Source organism: Bombus flavifrons, chromosome 8, assembly GCF_040668555.2.
Source record: "Bombus flavifrons isolate JBK064 chromosome 8, iyBomFlav1_principal, whole genome shotgun sequence".
Lineage (NCBI taxonomy): Eukaryota > Metazoa > Arthropoda > Insecta > Hymenoptera > Apidae > Bombus > Bombus flavifrons.
Genome location: NC_138449.1, coordinates 8,162,127 through 8,173,357, shown reverse-complemented (window position 1 = coordinate 8,173,357; position 11,231 = coordinate 8,162,127). Strand labels below are relative to the sequence as shown.

The following is an 11,231-nucleotide window of genomic DNA, read 5'->3' as shown; positions in this document are numbered from 1 at the left end:
AGTGGCGCGGAGGAGGCACCTATGTGTACGTTGTTACCAATACGACGCTAAGTTAGACCGATATGCACAACCGTCCGCCTTGTTCTCGGTGATCTTTCACGACGGCAGTTCGTTTCTAGCATCGTTCGCAACTCAGCCACGCGTGATCTTCCAAAATTTTCCGGAAATTGCGTCGCGACACGTGTCTCGAGCTTTTCGTCGGATATCCGTCAGGTAGGACAAAACAAGCCGAAGTGGTGGCCAGCCGTTTAACCAGCTTACTGTGTCGTTCGCGCTTCTGGCACCGTTATTCCGTCCTTGAAAAGATACCAGTCTTACAAGAAGCATCTAGACATTGAGAAGCCGCAGTGTTCGCGGGATCGTCAGATTCCATTGATCCGATCGATTCCTGGACATTTAACCAGAAACGCCGGTGTTTGAATACGTGCTTGGGATTCATCGATCTCGCTATTCGGATCTCCCATCGAACAAATTCTCACGGTTCCGAACGGTATGTTGTTTTTAATATTCAGTTTTATTGATTCATTCGTGTTTTGTTTTTATTACATGTTTTACCAAGAAATGTATGAATGAAGGTTATGAAAGTAGTATTATGAATGCAAGTCTTTATGCACGCAAGTAACGATTGAATGTTCCTGTTCATAGTAGATGTTTGATAAAATTAACGCCGCTGAATACAAGATTTAAATAGTAAGTTTTAATAGATAAGTAATTCATTTTGTATCGTTGTGTTATCAAAGAGAAATTCAATGAAAATCTCGAATTTGATACTCCATAGTAGGCTTTATTTGTTCGAAAGGAACGCTTAACAAGTTTTAAGGTTAGAATTGTTTTATAAGTATAAGGATAGATACTTCCTGGTAGCTAATTTGTTTTTAGATCACAACCGTGTAGTTTATTCTGTCTAGTATGTTTAGCAACGTGGTAGGTGCCGGTTCACATCAAACGAACACGCAATAGATATTAATAGTCTGTTCCTCGTTATCGAAATTCTTGAACTAGAAAATCGTCAAACACGATTCCATTCTTTGTATAGCATCGTAATAATTATTGCTACGTGGACAGCGTAGCTGTAGCAGTGTGAACGTATTATGTAAGAGAAAGTCCTTGACTGCCGGCCGCAAATAACCTCTACTTCCTTCTACGATCGTTACGTTACGTATCGTAAAATCGAATTTATCAACGCTTCCATTAATTGAATCAGATTTGGCTTGGTGAGAGGTTCCATGCAAGATATCAACCATCGATTGTATAATAACTACATTTTCGTGGTTCCTTGCCAACAGGTATCGCGTATACTTTCTGTCGTAACATGTGACGCAGAACGCCGAACGCGTTGAGATATTAAACGAGAGTGGGTTTATGAATTGTTTCGTCATATGTTTTTATACGGTGCATTGTACTCTAAGTTTAATACCAAAGCTATGATTTGTTAGACTATATAGATCCTTTTCATTAAACATTTGAAAAGCGAGATGCATACTGCTGCGATATTAAATTTTTTTACTATTTGATATACCATATATTACGCAAGAAGAGAACTATGTTCATTGAATAGATAATATTTATTAACACATAAGTGTTTTGATATATTGAAAGAGAGTAGTACAAATAGGAGAGAATTCCAAATAAAGTGAATACGCGTATAAATAAAAGAAATCTCTGTTTAGCTTTTCTTTTTTTAATTATTTTCATGACATGAATATGCATAAACATCCAGAGTTCGGTGATTTTTTATATTAAATTTTTAGTATCAAATTTTTACCACTTCTGTACTTTCAGTCCAATAATGCTTTTGGATATTTCACTGATGTTCTTAGATGTTTATCTTACAGAACAGTATATAGTTTGGATCTTTAGATTTTTTTTATTATTTATATCAATAATTACTGCTTATTTTCTTATCAGCAAACTGTAAATTTGAAATACGTGACATTTATATAAAAAATTATTTCTTCCCTTTTTGTTTGCAAAAGAGTGTAGATTTGAGATTACATGTTTCTAAAATATTTTACTGGCAGTCACCTTGCGTGTAACTGCTTCCAAGCGAACGTCACAAAAGAGACATTTATTGTGCTAATAAAAATGGCCTGAATACCAACACTAAATGAGATACAGCAATTAAATGCAATCGTCTTTTTTATACTTACATAACGCTGCGCTCTATATTATACAGATTAATATTTCTGTAATATTGTACATTAACATCACAGATATCACTGATATCAGGGATTAACATTATCACCATTGCATACGTAGTACATGTGCTATACTTCTGAAAACTGCGATAATATCTTAACCATTATCGATCCATGAGAAATAGTGAGAGAACTAGCCACCTAAAGGTAGTTTGATGTATGTAAATAGAAACATAACAGAGCGATTTGTCGATTATAAAATTTTACATAATATTTTTAAATGAACCGACACTTTTATTCAAATACATTGGTATATTGTTACGTATTATTTTTATTATACTATTTTATGTATTGGTATATAGTACTTTTATAGCATGAAATAATTGACCAAGTTTAAAACGATTATTGTCTTCTTTCTTTTTTAATATCATTTGCAATATACAAATTTATGTCAATATTAGAACTGCAAATATACATAGGAAACGAAGTACTTACGTAAATTTTCAATACACAGAAATGAATCGGGAAATGTCATTTAAATCTATGTAAATTAATGTCGAATACGAATTATCTATGACGTAAACAAGTCCTTCCTCTTCCAGTGTTCAAATTACATAATTTACGTATATCATATAATCATGATCGTCTTTTTCCTTCTGTTATGGTTACTAGCATAAGCATCATAACCTTAAGCTGAAGCAACACTTACAAGCTACATATTTTCTACTTACACTTATACTTTAAATCACTGCTGATGATCAATCACTTAACCATCACTATTACACTATGTACATACTTCCATTGAGAAATTACACACTATCGAGTCGTCCACTTAAAGTGTATAACATCATCGCGTTTACTAGTTTTTGTTTCAATTCATGACTATTATAATAATTAGTATTACAATGTCGTTTATACATTATTATATATGAACTATGGAAAACTATTGAGTTTCAAAATTAGTCTTGCACTTTGCAAAATAGTCATGACAATTATAGTACTAAAATTTTTAATGCATTAATAATTTTTATAATAAACTGTTTATAATTTGCTTATAATTCGAAAGCAAGAATTCAATATATAAATAATATATATTGTATATGAAAATGAAAAAGTTATTTTAATGAAAGGTGGCAAGGTACAAAGTAGCTTGACTACAATCACTTAAAACAAGTGTAACAATCTATCTTTAACATTCTCGTGAGATCATGCTGTTTTGTGATATTGTACGACAGTATCTATCGATAAGAATAATCTTAAATAAGTCTTCATACGTATAAGTGCTTACGTAATTTATTGTAACAATGTTAAAGAACTAGGAATATTCATTGTGTATTATAAAGTCTTTTACGTAATGTAGATATACTGAATAATTTCACGTAATATCGATAACATGCTTTTTGAAAAATTTTTATTTCTTATATTTTTGGTAAAAATAGTTCTTTTGAAAGAATTATTTAATCGAGTCAATTTTATTTTTTAAGCACTTCGAGCCTTATATAAATACTCATAAATAAATTATTGTTGATAAAATTCATTTTGCAACTTGATTTGTTTGTTTGAAATCAATATAATGTTATTTAAAAATTTGATAAACTTTGTATATGTATAATACGTATAACGATAATTAACATAATTAAGACAATTAAAATATTAACATGACAAGAGCTATGTGCACATTCCTCTGAAACTGGTGTACTTAATATGATTGCTAAAATTGGTTCAAACTCTTTTAGAGGTCGACGCCAAGTCTGAAATCGATAAGTCAAGCCTGACGTAGTTACGTTAGTTCTGTCAGTTATCGAGCTGCACTTTAATTTCAGTTTTACTATTGCCAAATCACGGGAAATGTTCTTTTGAATTTGTATACAGCCACAAAATGTTATGTAAAGTGTGTTGTATTGTATTAGTAGCTAACGAACAGACGTAATACTTCAGGTAGCTTTCTACGTCGTTTCCTGTTTCCAAAAGGCAGTAAAGTTTTCGCAATACTTAGTATATATTATTAAGAACTTGATACTTTTTGAAAATCAAAATTGCACTTATTTTATGCCAAACCAAAGTACGTATTTGTATTACATTGAAAGGTAGAAATTGGAAAATACATTACAACAGGGCAAATATCGTGCTAAAGATTTTTCTTTTAAATCACATGTTTCATCTTTTATTTTAAAATTCTTTTTGTAAACGAGCGTTAGACTAGATGCAAGATATTAAAATAATATATGTATATACCTATGTACATCATTTGTATTTAATGATGAATTTGTTTTTCTATTTAGCGATAAATTGCAGTTGGAACTGAAACTAAATTTAGTTACAAATACAAGTTCTTCTTGTCATTATCATTTGTCAGAGTTGAAACTATATTTCACGTAAAGAAAGCATTTGGAAATGAAGAAAAATAAACGTTCCACGTTCATTTTCTATTTTCAATTTTAACTTTAAATTCAGTATAAATCATGACATTGAAAGAATTTTTTCTTCTGAACGAATATCCATAAATATCGTGCTAGTGTAATATAGTGCGAACAGAATATTGTTTTAGTAATGGAATTTAACTATTATATACAAATTTAGCTGTAAGCTTACAATTTAGTGTAATCTTACGAAGAAAGGCCAAGTAACATTTACACGATAATGTTATTTATACGGTATTATATTTAAGTTACGTTTATTCTTTGTAATCGGAGGCAACATAAAGCTCAATCTTCAATTTTTATATTATGCAATATTGAACAGACACTGTATCGTGTTATTCAAACTATATATTTACAGAATCCGTTCATAATTAGGTATATTTATAAGCGAGTTATTTCTAGGAAATTAGTCACATTTTAGTTTTACCTTTTTCATTGATAAAATATGTTAGAACTAGTGCGTTTTCAGTGCGAGCATCTATTCAAACTCATGTATATCACGTGCATACACAACCACGTGGTTTTTTCCACAGTCGATACAGAAGAATCAGTCAATCGGTAAAGAAGTTCGCTATAGTTCAAATTATGTGCACTATCATTTATGCTAATATGCGTACCTTCTGACATAGTATGTATTTGAATCACTATTTCTGTGTAGATATTCAAGCGGGTTAATCATTTGTTCTACAGATGTCTCCATACATGCGATCAATGTGATTAAGCTATTTTTTATTTTTATATTCGTATTTTAAATTACACAGTAATATTCGTTAACGTAACAACATTGCGATTAAACATACAATTGCTTTTAACTTGTCATAATTTATGTAAAGAAAGTACATCTTAACCATAAACATAGCTACAATTTAGTGGACTAAACTGGAGTAAAACTAGATTAAAAGATAAACATATTATATTTTTATTTAGTTTATTTAGTTATTTTACTAAATAAAAATAAAGTGATATTATTAAATGAAGATACAGATAGGGACAAAAATTAACGAGAAGTGCCGTACGTTTTTTAATGACACAAAATACACACCTATTCCGTTTTCATATATATTTCAACTATATCTTTTAATATACGATAATTTTCTAAATTTGAAGTTTTAAAATTACATATAAATTACACGCATAGAGAATTAAAAATCTTATCCAACAGAAGATGACTGACAAATGATCTATCTTACGTTTGGAGCTATACTTACTTTTAGTCGACACAATTGTTCATGCATAATTTATAAAAGTTTAGAAACAGTTAATAGTTGCATGAAATTAAAGATTATTATATCACTTCTCTCTCTCTCTCTCTCTCTCTCTCTCTCTCTCTTTGGATCCGTAATTAAAGAATATAATATATATAGATATTAATAGAGATGAAATTAGTTTTAATTGTGTTATATTTATCGCCAGAAAATATGTATCTAGCCATTTTAAATATCCACTCATTCCTGTTTTACCACTATCCTGCAAACAATGAGACACGTGTGCCACAGGATATCACGGTAACAGGATAACAGTATACCGAAATATACTGCGCGTACTACGATGAAATTCAACCGAGTATTTGTATTTTATTCACGGAGATGTAATGCGAGAAATAAAGCAGGACATTAAAGAAACTAACCATCGCATAAACTTGTGCGACAAGTTTCGTTCACACGACACTGACAACCTCAAGTTCAATGTAGAATTAAAAACAGCTAAATTTTCGTGGATATCTTTGTAGCTTATATTTCGATACAAACTTTGCGATTTACTTACAATTCAAATTTTTTATTAATCATTTCATATAAATTAATATCATTTAAGAATAAGTATTCTCTTTTCTCTTTTTTTAAATAGATTGATTAAATAGATTTAAATAGATTTTAAATAGATTTAATAGATTACTATAACACATTATTAGCGATGCAGTTGAAATTACAGATTTCACGATCTTTTAAAAAGATTGATATGTTTTACAGTGTTTCTCAGTTATAATACTTCACAAAAATTTGTCAAATTATCCTTTACCGAAGAGCAATTAATATCAAAATATGATCTACCGATAGAAATCTGTAAAATATTATTTTACAATTAAAATTTCGGAAGTTTGCAATTGTCTTTTATGTTTATTTTTCTGGGACTATGTATACAGAAACCTCTTTTACTACTCGAGAGAAAAAATTAAATGAATCATGCCGTAGAAACGCGCATATCGCACAAATTCCTGTTGCATTTGCTTGCCATTGGGCAGGCCGTGAAAACTTAGGTGATAATTCTTCAAAATGTATAAATAGACCTATATACGGTTATATGTAAAACTGTAGAAAGTATAAACAAGTAACTTGAAGAGATCTTGAACTGATGAAAATAAGCTGTACAATATACATATGAACACTGTTATTACTTAATCAAATTGCTGACTTCATCTGAGCATTTCTGCAATCTTAGATGATTCTACATCTCGATTGTCTCTAATCCTAGTCTCCGGTTACGTCCAGTATCCAACTGAAGCATTCTTTTCAAAAATATCACTACTGTACAATAAGTTTTATTATATGTGTGATGGAGATTATGTAATGAAAAATTTGCTATTATTAAAGTATGTAATATATTACTTTCCGTTAAAATATATAATGATTAAGAATTCATACTATTACATATGTATGAATTTTACGTGTTTTACGAGTTTCTACTCTACATTTATCTCGTGACTCATTCTTCGTGATAGTGACTCACATACGTTATCGTATGGAGACACAGATACTTCGAACCTGCTTCGTTCTAATCTAATTCATGAATTTTTTTATTATATATTGTTGTATCCATATCTATGTTCTGTTAATACTTTCTTTGATATTATTCTGCTCCATTTTAAGCAAAACAATCGTATTATATAGATACATAAGTATTTATAAGATTGCTGTAATCAAAATTATCATCTATCTATTATGTATGTCATATCCTGTAAAATTCCAATGCATATTGCTATTATCCACGGTAGATTTCCATGTTCATTTTCATTTGTTTCTCTAAATCTGTGCCGTCTATTTCGTTTTAAAAATTTGTTACCATATATTTGATAAAAATTGACGTTATCCAAATTTATTTATTTCAGCTTTATCTATTGGCTTTAACAGTAAACCTATTGTACTTGATATACATATTATAAACTCGTTTTAGAAATTTTGATCCTTATAACTATAACTTAATTTGCATGTATATTTAATGTTTTTATTTCACTCTTTAATATTTCTTTAGCTCCTTGACCTGTTACCAGTTATTTTCTCTTATTCCCTATACTTGTCAATTTATAGTTAAAAAATTCCACTAACTGAACGTTTATGCACATTCTTATTTTTATGGATGCAATGAATAAAGAAAAAAAATAGAACCCAAATAGAGATTAGTTTCATTCTTTAAATATTATAACGAATACTATATTAGCTTAAGATATTTTGTACATCTTTAATCTGTACGTGTTGTATATAGTCTGCATATTTTAGCATATGGTATAAATGCATAAATCTTAAAAGCATGAATAGTCTATTTTTAACGTGCGCCTTGTGCACAAACTTCATGCTATGTAAACAGAAAAGCGACACATGTTTTCGTGTCAATCAGCAAGTTAAACAATCAGCCGTCTGTATAAGAAATCTCCTAACATTTCGCAACAAAGATAAGACACTTTTCTCGGGGAAACACTCGAACCTTACGAAGAGAAGCTTGACTATCGGATAAAATTCGGATTTATAAGCGCCTATAGAACTTGATTTCGCCGCTAATTTCGGCTATTAAACGCGTAGAGCAAGCAAGCATCGATGAAGTCCGCGAATACCTGGCAAGTACGAATACCGTAGCGCCCTCCTACCAACGTAACGAATCAAGCGGCCGACACTCATGGTCAGCAGGCCAAGGTCAGCGGTCTTTGCCGCATTGTCAGATAGAGAGACAGAGAAAGAAAAAAAGGGACAGATAAAGAGGCAAAAAGTAAGAGAGAGGAAGCAGGACACGATACATAAGCGCGAGACACGCGTCGTGTGCACACGTATATGATACGCGAGCGATGTGTGAGCGTGGAGGGGCATGGTTAAGAGGGACGCACACGAGCGCAATCGCGGCCTTAAACTTTTCGCACGCACGATTCCTTCGTGTGTCACTGACCACATGTTGCGCGCCAGTACACATGAGCGCGCGCACCCACGTGTACGAGTCTCCGCTCTTCCACGCTCGTGTCGCCAGTGAATAATACGCAGTCCGCCTTAACCGTGACCGAGTATCAATGATATTCGGCTGATTCTTTTCTTCTTTCATGCACCTATAGAGTTTCCTTCGATTAGAGATAACTAATTTAGTAGTTGGATACTTGTATTGTGAGAAATTAACTAGTACACTTTGACGTACTAGTTTTGTATATGTTTTTGACGTTACGTAAAGTGACTCAATGATGGTTAATTATATATTTTACTTATCAGTTAATCGGGTTATCTCTTAACGAGAAACCTTTATAATTGGACTGTGTTATGGATATTTATATTTGCATTGGATATCTATGAATTTTCTCATTTTTTATGAATATATAAAGAAATGAAATCTAAATAGGAATTCATTTTATTCTCTGGATGTTATAACGAATGCTTTATTTCGCATATTTTTGCAATTTTGTATCTCCAAATTTCCTGTAAACGAATAATAGTCGTCGGTCTATTTGCGATCATAGAATTAAAAGTTAATAAAGAGTATCAATTTCAGTGAAGTTTATTTTAATCTTCACAGATATAAATATGATATAATTTATTAAAAAAAAAAAAAAAAAAGAGAAATGTGTGTCAAAGGATATTGAATCTGTAAGTAAAGAAATTATTATGTACGAAGACTGGAAATCCGGCTGACGAATTTACTCGTCTTTCTCGCTTAAGGGGGCATTCTCCTGTGAACGTTGCAAAATTTAACAGTTTTCACATGACATTTGTTACATGACAGTGGTAGGATCTTTTCAGATACAATTTTTAAACAGGTGATTATTGCGAGCGAGATTAAACCGAGAAACAATTAAAACTGTATAAAAAGTACTAAATAAAGTATGAAAAAGATTGTAACGTTAGACGTACCATTGCTTTAAAAAGCATTCATGAGAATTATTAAATTTTGCGACTTTCACAGGAGAATGTTCCCTTAACAGGTTAAGAATAGCAATAAATAATAGAAAAATACTGAATATCGAAATTGGAATTATTCTCTTACATCAGAGAGAAACAAAATATTCCATACGATATAAGGAAGCCTAATTACGTAAACGAGTGAATAATCCCGTACAATTAAGTACATACGTATACGTATACGTTTATGCATTTGCTCATCTAGACACGTAAACTCTCAAAGGAAACTTTCATACATCAACGCAAACAAATCAATAAGAATCTTTTGAATTTGTTTAATCATGTAGGTAAGATTCTTTAAATTACGCTAAAGAATTACGCTATGTTTCATTAAAATTTATAACATTGAAATAATATCATGTAAGATGCTCTAATTAAACGTTACAAACTCTTTTTTCCGAAATCATAGCAGTTATTGATATTAACTTTTCTTTTTTGTCAAGACTATGTCGTGTCATTTTGATGGTTCGGTAGTTCTATTATCAAAACCTAGTAACCTTGAATTATAAAAATGCACTAGTTTTTGTAGAATTTTCCATCGTGTTCGTTCGTGCGATGAAAATTATGCTCGTTAAAGACATTTTTCTGTTATGAATGAAGCAGTTTTCTACTAACGAAGGCCAATATCACGAGTTCTAGGTACTAACTATTATGACGTTTGCAAACGTGACGTTGACATCATCAAAATTTCCACAAAGGCTAGCAGCAAAGGTATAGAAAAAATAGACCTGATTAACAATTCTTAGAGACGTGTCTCTTCGAGATCGCGATCGATCTTCCATTCACAGAATCATTTCCAGAATGATATTCCTACCGCGTTATGTGCGAAGATGGAAAACTTCGATTCATTGTTTAAAGGCATAAGTGAGAAAAATTAAGCTGCCATCTGAGATACATGGAACGTAGTTAATGAAAATAATGGAAAATTATATGTTTTTGACAAAGTTTACATTTAAATAACATACATATATACAGTATCGTTGTATATATCTTTCATTGTAAAAGGTAAATAGGACATACAATTTAAATATTTGTGTTTCATTCATAATGTTATCATTATTCATATGTTATGGAGGAAATAAAAAAAGACATTTCAATAATAATATAATATTCCAAAATTATAATAGCGAGGGAATTGAACTTAAAATATAAAAAAATGAATCTTATACTTCATTAAATTTCTTTACAAAAAAGTATCTTATTTCTGTAGTCACTATTTTCTTTTACGTTTGAAAAGTTACATATTGTAGAAGATACGTATGTAGGTATATTATTTTTCGAACACAAATTTGCACGTATTCAAGATGCAATCGATCGATTTATTTCTTATGTCGAAGAGAAAAGATCGCTCAGTATGTGAATTTGGAAACCAATGATTCATATTGGCCTTATTACGTTGCACTTTCACTCATTCGCAACTGTCTCCACTTTCACGCTGAAAGGTGTGTTGCAGTGATTCTTTCAGGCCATGTCTCACAAGTGGCACTGTTCTTAGTGACGTCACAACGATTGCTTTTACATCTTGCTAT

The 11,231-nt window shown here is 31.1% G+C and overlaps 1 protein-coding gene across 1 annotated transcript in view; it reads left to right on the top strand.

The window, feature by feature from the left end:
* Nucleotides 1–11,231, top strand: part of LOC138182818 (uncharacterized) — a 59,844-nt gene continuing 48,613 nt past the window's right edge. Inside the window, exon 1 of the mRNA XM_069119071.1 lies at nt 1–490. The gene's annotated coding sequence lies outside the window, so the exon portion shown is untranslated. The remainder of the gene's footprint in view (nt 491–11,231) is intronic.